Here is a 12150-nt window from a genome sequence, read left to right on the forward strand (position 1 = left end):
CAAGCCACATTCTTACTCAGATCAAAATCACCACAAATGACCCAAATATCTACGCGCCTAATTAGAAACAAAAAACACTTTAACCACTCCAGCTTTATAAACAACCTAGAAATGTGCAACTGGACCACCCTAAAAAACCTACCTCTTGGTGAAGCTGTTCTATATTTCAATACTACCTTCTTAAACATCCTTAACCATCATGCCCCCTCCAGAACAACAAGAATTAAAACTAAATATGCCCCCTGGTTAACCCCAGACACAAAATACCTCCTTAAAAAAAGAAACAAGGCCTGGAACAACTACCTCAACAATAAATCCCAATTGAACAAACAAATATACGTTGAACTACATAACAAAGCCAAAAAAACTGACCAAAACAGACAAAACATCTTACTACCAAAAGTTACAGGACAAGCACAGGAACAACACACAAAAATTTTGGGCAGCAATTAACTCTATTCTACATCCAGGTAAAACAACTACCCCAACCCCAAAAATAGATAGCAACCAAAAAGACATCCCCACTCAATTTAATAAATACTTTACAGAAAATATCCAGACCCTTGCAAACAACCAACCGTATGACAACATCCCCAGCCCTGCAAATCCGCCCCCAATCCCAACTAACAATTGCCCCAAGTTCAGCTTCCACCCAGAACTAACCAAATTCATTGAAAAACTACTCTGTAAGCTCAAACCAACGTCCCTAGCCACAGATAAATTACTCGCTGAATACCTCCACCTGGCTGCAGAAGCCATATCATATCCTATCTCCATCCTAATTAACAGAGCCATCTCCGAGTGTATAGTACCCAAGCTATGGAAAATATCACATATCATCCCTCTACATAAAGGGGGAACCTCCCTGGAACTCAATAACTACCACCCTATAGCCATATTACCCCCTTTATCTACAATTTTAGAGAGGGTAATACACAAGCAACTAATGAAATATCTCCTAGAAAATAATCTAATAGCAACACAACAACATGACTTTAGACCCTTCCATAGCACCACCACCACACTAACAGAATTTACCAACATTGTCAATACTCAGAAACAATGGACTCCTTGTATCTGCCACCTTCCTTGACTTGTCCAAAGCATTCGATATGGTTAACCACAGTAAACTCCTTCTTTCACTAGCAGCTCTAAACCTTACCACCCCTGCCATCTCCTGGTCCAAAAACTGCCTAGAGGGAAGGAAACAAGCTGTTACGTGGCAAAACCAACTCTCCCCCTCCCTACCAGTCTCCCTAAGAGTACCCCAAGGCTCCATCCTGGGGCCACTTCTTTTTACCCTCCACCAATCAGCTCCCAAACAGTATTGCTAAAGCCTCAGTAGTGCAATATTCAGATAATACATATGTGCAGCCAAATCAATTGACATCCTTCACTCCCTAACACAAGAATGCTTTTCCCTAGCAGACACTTGGATTACAAACCAAAGGCTAATTCTGAACCCAAGTAAAACAAAGCTAGTACTCTTTAGCTCCCACAGAGCCACACCTCCCACTGATTCTTTCTTCATCTCCTCCTTTAACAAGACCACAATCACCCCCACAAATCATACCAAACTGTTAGGGGTTGAAATAGATAATCACCTTAGATTTGACCTACATATTTCTGTAACCATAAAAAAGTACATAAAAAACTTGGCCTACTGTATCGCAATAAAAAATTCTTCACTGACCACTCCAAAACTACAATAGCGAGAACTCACCTACTATCCACCCTACTTTATGCCTCTCCCGTGCTTACAAATCTCTGCAAACCCGACCTAAACAAACTTGATAGTTGTTATAATAAGATAGCCAAATTCGCTCCAACCTCACCCATCAGAACACATCACTGTGAATGCCTAAAAAAACTCAATTGGCTAGAACTACCACTACTACTTCAACTCAATCAACTTTCACTAGCCCACAAAATAATACATAACTCTGATAACACCCCAGCCCTACAAAATCTTTTGCAACCCTATACAACTGCCAGGCACTTGAGGTCTAGCACACAAAACCTCCTCAAAGTAACCAAATATAACAATGAAGCTGGTAAGTCTGTCTACAGCCAATGTATAGCAAAAACCTATAACTCCCTTCTTGCCCACATAACTGACAACAAATCCCCATCACAGTTCAAGAAACTTGTTAAAACACACTTTTTGAATAATTGACTGTGCTCCTGTATCCCCCCTGTCTATTGTCTCATTAGAACACTTCACCTAACTTAAGTAACTCTGCTAAGCCACCCAGTCATAGTACTGTACCCACTTAGGACTGTTAATCTACTCTCATCCCATCTCTCCAGGAGTTAGGGAAAACTACCCCAACAATGTTGTGCTTTCCATAAGCAACTAAAACCAGAAGACATACTGTAAATCAATTTGTTATCCTTCTCAACTAAAACCAGGTGAAGACATATAGTGAATCAATTTGCTATCCTTCTCAGCTATAGCGAGCATCATCTGCTGTCTCAGAGCCTTATTCTACAGCTCTCTGCTTTTACCCTGATAATAAATCTATCACAGGAATCGTAAACTTAGGAATATCTTCTAAAATGTAATATTATATTGTAGAGAATGAATGTATCTTATCTGTTAGTAAATATGTATGTCAAAGTCTCTTCTATGGAAACTGTATGTCAAAAGTCTGTCCTTAAAACTGTTTTATAAAAAAAAAATGTTCTCTTGGAGCATTTCTCCCCGAGCCTCCACTGAAAATGGACTTGTAATCCAGTTGGACTCTCCCAGTCAACAAATGTAAAATAAATAAACTAAATAAATGAGGATAAAAATATAGGGTCTTTGGAACAAAAAAGACAGACAACAAAAGATATCAACATAAAAAATGTTCTAAAGCACAAAGTGTAACTGTAAGAATAAAGAACCAAAATGATAAGGAGCACAAACAGGATTCAGCAGAAACAAATTTCAGTTTTACTCCACAAAGTTCTGAAGAAGTCCTTTACCTGGATGAAAGTGCTAAACTATTGTGTAAAACTGAAATTTAGTTCTACTGAGTCCAGCTTGTGGTCCCAGTATAACTAACATAAAAGAGATGTTAGCTATCATAAATTCTCTCAACTCATTAAATCATCTGTGGTCCACAAGACGTCTACAAGCATTTACAGACAACACCACAATGACGTGGTACATAAACAATCAAGGGAGAACCAGATCTTGCCCTCTGTGCAGACCAGCCATGGTAGCCTGGTATATAGCTTTTCAGCACAGGCTCATTCTACTGGTATCTTACATTCTATCAGAGCAGAATTGAGTGACATACAAGCTGAGTAGGACCAGGACTGACCCTCATGAATGGAAGCTGAATCAGGGGGTCTACCAAGATTTGATCCATCTGTGGGGAACACCTCAAATAGATATTTTGCCTTGTCTCTAAACAATCAATTGACAAAATTCTGCTTCAGGGCTCCATGCAAGAAGGCCTGGAAGACAGATGCCTTTTCATCTTCTTGGACAGGAATGTGTCTGTATACCTTCCAACCTTTCCGCTAATATCCAGGGTACCTCTGAAGATTCAGAATGACTCCCCACAAATCATTGCGGTGACTCCCTTCTGGCCCAGGCAACAATGGTTCTCCCTCTTTCTGGAAATGGACAGAAATATTCTTGCAAGCTTTTTATAAGACTGGATTAACTCACACAAAACTACAGATGTTTCATGCATCCAAAACCCAAACTACAAGTGATGAAGGGATGATAATGCCTCATTATCTTTTAGGCATCGTTTTTCTGAGGATGTATAACAGTTATTAATGTTGACAAGAAAGCCTGATACTAGAAAATTGTATGTTAGTAAATGGAAAAGGTTTTCTAGTTGATGCCAGCAAAAGAATGAACACTCATTTAGGATGACTGTTTCTCTGGTTTTACATTGTTTTGGTGAGTTACTATCCTATGGCCTGTCTTACTCCTCAAACAAGGTTTCTTTGTCAACCATATCAGCATGTCCACCCATGGACCCCCTCTCTTTCAATACAGTTTCATATGAGCATATTTTAGAAAGATGTGTTACATAAAAAACCTCCTAGAAAACAGGTGTTTAATTCTTGAGATCTTAACTTTGTGTTTAGAAAAACTATCCCTCGCTCCGTTTTGAACCAGCTCATCAGGCTGACCTGAGGTTTTTGACATGGAGACTCGTCTTACTCATTCTTCTGAACTCTGCAAGAATATCTTAGTTGCAAGCTCTTATGTTGGGTCAACCTTATTTAATTTTTCACAAAGACATGGTTTGTTTGAGAACTAATCTTTTTATGCCTAAAGTGGTATCCAAGTTTAATTTAAGTATAGCTATCCATCTCTCTGTCTTCTTTGCAGAACTTAAAAATGAATGAGAAGGTTACAGTCTTGATAGAAAAAATCTTTCAGAACTTCTGATCGGTTGTTCATTTTTTGTGAAGGCACGGGAAAGGACAAACAGTATCAAAACAGAGCATTTCCAATGGCTGTCTCATGCTATTACATTTTGTTACTCCTCCCACAGTAAAAGTATTTCAGGCAGGATTAAGACTCATTCTGCCAGGGCATTGGCTTCATTTGCAGCTTTTTGGAAATGATTGGATAGTAGACATAGTCTAGATTTATCAACATAGTCCTCTGTACATACTTTTACAAATGACTATAAACTAGATTCCTCCTCCAAGTCTAAGACAAGCTTTGCTCGCGCCATTCTCAAGGGGCTCCTGGAACCTCATCCTTTCTCCTCTCATTAAATTAAAGGCATGGTAATCTACCCATATAGTTTAGGCTACTGCAGCAGTGATCAAATAAAGAACATAATACAGATGGGCAAGTAAACTTAGCATAACAGTAGGTGTTCGAATAATCACTGCTGCTGGAGTCACTCCCCCCTCCATCATCCTTATTTTTTTTGTATGTTTTCTATGCCAGATTGTGAGCATTTATTATTATTATTATTATTATTATTATTATTATTATATTATTATTATTACTTTTATTATTATTATTATATTATTATTATTATTATATTATAATTATTACTTTTATTGTTATATTATTATTATTATTATTATTATTATTATTATTATTATTATTATTATTATTATATTATCATAGTATCATTGTCAGGACTTGATCTTCTCTCTCTTTGTTGGCATGAAACTCTGAAAGGCTTGGTGTCCAAATAATGTTGACCAGCTACTGCATAGAAAGGGACTAAAGGTGGAGGTGTCTCAATTTACATCAAAAATAGATATGCCTTGAGGCTGGTCAAACAGGACAATGTACTTGAGCTTCTCCATGTTCAAAGCACCATAGATAAAATCCCATACCACTTCCTTACAAGCTATCTGTCCCCTCTATGACCCAAGAAACCCATAACATGTATTTAAACTTACTGGAATCACTAAGCATCCAACCCAATACCATATTCATGGGTAGCTTTAATCATTCCACTATTAACTGGGAATTATATATGACACCAAATGTGCAGGCACAAAGATTCCTGGATTTTCTAAATACGAACTCCCTGAACAGATTGCCAATATAAAAAGCGAACAAACCACTTAAAGCCAAAAGCTGGTATAACAACAAACGATAATAGATAAAAACGGAAGTAACCAGCCAACCACAGCCGATAAAATAAAACTGTTTATTAACAAAGAAAAACGGTGAGCACTTTCATGCAATAATGACTTCATCAGACAGTGAAAAAATGTAGACTGCTGTTGCCTCACAGCAAGAGGTTCTCCTGTTCGATTCTCGACTGGAGCGCCTTCTGTGTGGATTCTGCATGTCCTCCCCACGGTCGAGTGGCCTCCGAAAGACATGCATGAATGGGTGTGCCTTTGCTGAAGGTTGGGCATTGGGCTGGCAACTCGACACCATAAAAATCTACTGCCAATCATTAGCGGACCGGGGGGTGGTATGATGTTCAACCAATGGTGGAGGATGTCACTGTTTAAAAAGTTTTGGTTTGTTTTAATTAATGACTCTGATGAAGCCGGATTGTTGGCGAAAGCGTGTGTGTGCTTAGTCTGTATTTGTCAGTCTGTTCCTGCTATTAAACTTTACTTCGTGGGTGAATTTTGCTTATCCTCTGGATATTCATTGGACTTGGTGGAGCTGCAATCTTCTTTTTGGTATCTGCCCTAGTGGGTGTGTTTCTCTGCATTATGTTTAGGACAGGAATCTATATGTTTGGCCCAAGCATTATTCAAATCCTTACACCTAGTGTTCCTAAGGTATTCCAGAATACATTCCTTGAGGGGGCAATTGGTTTAAACAACATAAAAATGTATGCAGTCATTACAAACAGCTAAACAAACCAAATCATAAAAATACCGGTCGAGAAAGGAGACAGTCCTTGCAACTAACAGTTAGCAGTGCAAACGAATTCAATGGTAAAAACCACACAAACCAGCAAAATAGCGTAATAAATTTTACTCAATACACGCTTTCGTTAGAAACTTCTTCAGAATACATTACAAGTCCACAAACACTGTTTAAATAGTCATCTCATTAATTAACATTCAATTATTCAATAAAAATGGTCATTGATTTAAAAAGACATACTAAATGAAAAATTCCGTTGCTATATTTTTATCTATAAGTAATTTTTTATTTTTTAAAAAACATTTAATGTTAATGGAATCATTCAGACCTGGGGGTTGGTCAGATCTCAAACGAATCTGCCACATGGTCTCCCTCTGTTCGACAAAATTCTTGAAATCACCCCCCCTCAGGTCTGAATGACAAACTTCTAATACTGAAAAAAGAAATTTTTTAAAATTGTGACAAACAACAGAATGTTTAAATAAGGCATTGTTTGTATCTTTACTTTTTATACTATACAGATGTTCACGTATTCTAGTTTTTAAACATCATGTGGCAGATTCGTTTGAGATCTGACCAACCCCCAGGTCTGAATGATTCCATTAACATTAAATGTTTTTTAAAAAATAAAAAATTACTTATAGATACAAATATAGCAACGGAATTTTTCATTTAGTATGTCTTTTTAAATCAATGACCATTTTTATTGAATAATTGAATGTTAATTAATGAGATGACTATTTAAACAGTGTTTGTGGACTTGTAATGTATTCTGAAGAAGTTTCTAACGAAAGCGTGTATTGAGTAAAATTTATTACGCTATTTTGCTGGTTTGTGTGGTTTTTACCATTGAATTCGTTTGCACTGCTAACTGTTAGTTGCAAGGACTGTCTCCTTTCTCGACCGGTATTTTTATGGTCTTGTTTTTTTTGGATTTTTTCAGTTGCTACTTTTATTTCCGATGGCCGAGGAAGGTGACGAACAGCTTCTTAACCTTACCATTCATCCTACACCGGGTTCAGATCCACCGAACACACAAGATTTGCTTATTGCTACTCTGATCAACATCCAGAACTCTTTAAATTTCTTAGTGGCTGATGCTACTAAACGTAATTTACATCCAACGGCAAATGCGGCGAACGCCTCAAGTCCAATGGGGTCTTTCAACGAGTTGGACACAGTTGTCGACACCAGTGAGACCAATGTTCATTCTGGAAATCAACAGACAAGAGCTAGCGGCAACATAGAAGGCAACCATGGATTATTACAACGGAAAGAACCTGGTTTGGGATCCATTATAGACTGTTTTGACAATCCCTTTGGTGGACAAACGGGGTATGTACTAACTTTCAATAATGAAGAGTTTAACCAGAAAATTGAGTTGTTAGGAAGTTTGCTAAGAAAACACCGCTCTATTTTTATTGAAAATTGCTACTTTGAGCGATGTTTAGAACTCGGCATAACACCGAAGGGGTTAAGATTTTTTAAATGCCCCAACGGTGTTTTTATCGGAGACCCGATGTTTCAAGTGTTAATTAATTTTTTCAATGAAGCGGGACAGTCTTTTTTGAGATTATTGATTGACAATAATCTAGAAAAACTTAAAAGTTTGAAAGAAGACATTTGTTTTTTAGAAAATGAAATCAAAACTTTATGTCTTGACAAAAACAAACAAGTAGAACTGTTTGACAAAATGAGTGATGATTTAGAAAAACATGCGGGTGAGGTTATTAACAGAAAACATTCTAAATTACTAAGGGACATTACAGCTTACGAATCTAAGTCTGCCTTTAATCATTTTGTACCAGGCCATAGAGAGAACAACTTTAAAAGGCAACAACTTGAAAGGGGCAACACGCGCAGCTATCATGCAACGCAGGGCCCTAAGTCCAAGGGCTTTGGCCGTAACACTAGTTGCGCTTTTGGACCGACTAACAGTTTTAATAAAACTAACAGCATTGATATGGCCTCGAATGGGGCCATTAATGATAAGGCTCCTCAATCTGTGGGGGCTGAATCAGTTGATAATGTTTTATTGAACGAGTCCAATGAAAACAATATTAACAAAGGTAAAGCAAGTAGCGTTAATAAAGCTTCTGGTACGAAAGTTTTGAAAACATCTAATTTTTTTGGGAAGAAAACACCATTGGAAAAAAGGACAATGTCAACCAGGAGTCGTACATTCCTGGGATCAAGTTCTTCAGCGGACGAAACTTAAGGACTAATGACTTTGAAATCATTAATTTAAGTGATAAAGTTTTTGATAAGTACGAAATAAATGTTTTAAAATTAGGTCTTAATTTTGTGCCAACAAGAAGAGCTGACTACAGTAAAACTGTAGTTGATGTAAAGAAATATGTGAGGAAATTAAATTTACATTATTTAATGCACGATATTTCTATGACAGAAAATAGTCTTATTAAACCCTCCACTTTTAACCCACAGTTAAATCATACTTTAAAAGTGTTTGAGGACATTTGTATACAGGAATTAGAAAATACCTTAAATAGGAACACTAAAGTCAACCACAACCTATCATTTAGGGAAAGAAAGGCCTTCAATGAGCTGCGAAAGAAAAATGACACCATTAGATTCATGAGAAGTGACAAGGGTGGAAATCTAGTTATAATGACACAAGAGAAATATAAATATAAAATGCTTGAGATATTAAATAACATTGATGAATATGAGGTGATTCCACTTTATGAAATAAATAAGAAATTTGAAGTTATTCATTCATTTTTATATGATGCTCTTATGTCCAGTGAAATCAATTTTGAAGTATATGATTTTTGTGTGATTCAAAATCCCCGAATAGGGACTTTCTTCGGAATACCGAAGACACACAAAAATTTAACAGATCCCCCCTTTAGACCCATTGTCTCATCAGCTCATTCAGTGACAGAGGGAATTTCCTTAGTTATAGATGCCACTTTGGGACCTTTAGTTTCACAACAAGAATCATACATTAAGGATTCTTGGCATTTTTTAGAAAAACTTAAGGAATTCAATGAGAGTAATATATTTGATCCCACTCAACATATTATTTTTAGTTTGGATGTGGTGTCCTTATACACATGCATCCCCCACGAGGAAGGGGTTGAAGCCATACGACAATTTTTGAGTAAAAACAAAAAGTATGAAACTGGACAGATTTCTACTATTTGTAGGTTTCTGGATATCTTACTACACCATAATTATTTTATTTTTGGTGACACCTATTACAGACAAAAAAGAGGGGTGGCGATGGGGTCACCAGCTGCTCCTTCGTATGCCAACCTTGTGATGTCATGGTGGGAAGATGAATTTCTTCAACCTATAAGACACATTTTCAACATTTTATTATACTATAGGTTTGTGGATGACCTGGTGTTCATTATTAAAGGAAACAAGGACACAGTTATTGAATTCATTACAGCCATTAACAATACAGTTGAATTTTTAAAATTCACCAAGGGAGAAATAGGCTTGAGAATTAGTTTTTTAGATATCTTGTTTTGGTGGGATTCATCTGAATCAAGATTTCAAAGTGGTATATTTAGAAAAGAAACATTTACAAATAGTTATTTACATTTCAAAAGTGGTCATCCATCCCACACTATAAAGAATATACCAAAAGGGCAATTCATAAGGGCCAGTCGAATGACTACCAAAGACAGCGACTTTCATGAAGAAATAGATTTTATTATTGAAATGTTTATTAATAGGGGATATGACATTTTGTTTTTGGAAAACATAAAAAAAGAAGTGTTGGAAAAACGCAGTACTCAATATCAGGCTATATTAAACAACAAAGACAGCCTTTTTACTTCAGGAACATCAAATGATGAAGAAAGTAAGTGCGTAGTTTGTTCCTTAGATATGACTATAGATAGTGAACTTATTAAACAAGTTTTGAGAAAAAACTGGAGAATTTTGCAGGGCAATGTAGACATTAGCCAAATAGTTGGGGAACAGCCCAACTTTGTGTTAAGGAATAGTTACAATATCAAAAGAGCTTTAGAGAGTAACAACTATAGCAAAGTTGGTGAAGTTAGTACCACACAAACGAGGGGCATGTTTCCTTGTTTTGGATGTAATATGTGTAGATTCATTCTGCAAGGCCCCTATATTATGATAGACACCTTGGATAGAACTTTTGAAGTACCCCAGTACGTCAACTGTAATACCAAAGGTGTTATATACATTAGTTTTTGCAGCAGTTGTACTTCATTCTATATAGGAATGACAACTAGATGTTTAAAAACTAGAATACGTGAACATCTGTATAGTATAAAAAGTAAAGATACAAACAATGCCTTATTTAAACATTCTGTTGTTTGTCACAATTTTAAAAAAATTCTTTTTTCAGTATTAGAAGTTTGTCATTCAGACCTGAGGGGGGGTGATTTCAAGAATTTTGTCGAACAGAGGGAGACCATGTGGCAGATTCGTTTGAGATCTGACCAACCCCCAGGTCTGAATGATTACATTAACATTAAATGTTTTTTAAAAAATAAAAAATTACTTATAGATAAAAATATAGCAACGGAATTTTTCATTTAGTATGTCTTTTTAAATCAATGACCATTTTTATTGAATAATTGAATGTTAATTAATGAGATGACTATTTAAACAGTGTTTGTGGACTTGTAATGTATTCTGAAGAAGTTTCTAACGAAAGCGTGTATTGAGTAAAATTTATTACGCTATTTTGCTGGTTTGTGTGGTTTTTACCATTGAATTCGTTTGCACTGCTAACTGTTAGTTGCAAGGACTGTCTCCTTTCTCGACCGGTATTTTTATGGTCTTGGTTTTTTTGGATTTTTTCAGTTGCTAAACAAACCAGATCTTTAGCGGTACAATTAGAATAAAACTTAAAAATAAAAGTCTGACCCATCATTGGTTGAGTAAAGGATCATCTAGTGGAGATATATTTACAAGCTTTACAAAAACTTGCAAGCATACATACCCAACCTATCAGATATTAAAAGCTTCTTATAACTAGGAGTCCTTAAATTATAACAAAGTTGTCTTTTCAATGAAGGATAATTTCCAAAACTAAAGCCAGGTAAATCCCCAATAGCACCTCTAATGCTATCATCAGTCAAAACGACCAGCCGATTTGGTTAATAAAGTGGAAGAAGCAGAAATTCATTGGACTATTAGGTTATAAGCCCATAGTGCTCCTGGATTGAACAGTACTGTACCTTTAAGACCTGTGCTTAAGACGAGTAAATTAGTTCATTGATTTCATTGTTTTTGCTATTTGTATCGAAGCAGTCTGTAGTTTTTCACTGTCTGATGAAATGCGTTACTGCATGGAAAGCGCTTACCATTTTTCTTTGTTAATAAACAGTTTTATTTTATCAGCTGTGATTGGCTGGTTACTCCATTTTATCTCTTTTGTTGTAATACCAGCTTTTGACTTTAAGTGTTTTGTTTGCTTTTTTATTTCTTATTTTACCGAACCACTTTAGTACTTGGCCGAGGGTTTGGATTTGGAGATGGATTTTCATCCTGTAATTAAAGGAATGAGGAGACATTCAGTACGTCTTTTGGGTTTTTTGAATGTTGATGTTAATCTTCTATTGAATGTTAACGTTTTGGACACTATAGTTTTGCAACAGGAAAATGTTAGTGAGACCTTTTTGTCTTTACTAAGGACATATAAAATGAACTTTTTAAACTGAAAAGACTGCAGTGGAAAAGATTTCATTTTGAAACATGTTTATACCATTAAGTGATTCTAAGATGATTGCAAATTTTAAGATGCCTACACATGGGGAATTTTATCAAGAATTATTACCTAAGTGGCAGGCTTTAAACAGTGAAGATGTTGAGTCTATGAT

Source organism: Protopterus annectens, chromosome 6.part0 (genome assembly GCF_019279795.1).
Source record: "Protopterus annectens isolate FY-2018-M chromosome 6.part0, PAN1.0, whole genome shotgun sequence".
Classification (NCBI taxonomy): Eukaryota; Metazoa; Chordata; order Ceratodontiformes; family Protopteridae; genus Protopterus; species Protopterus annectens.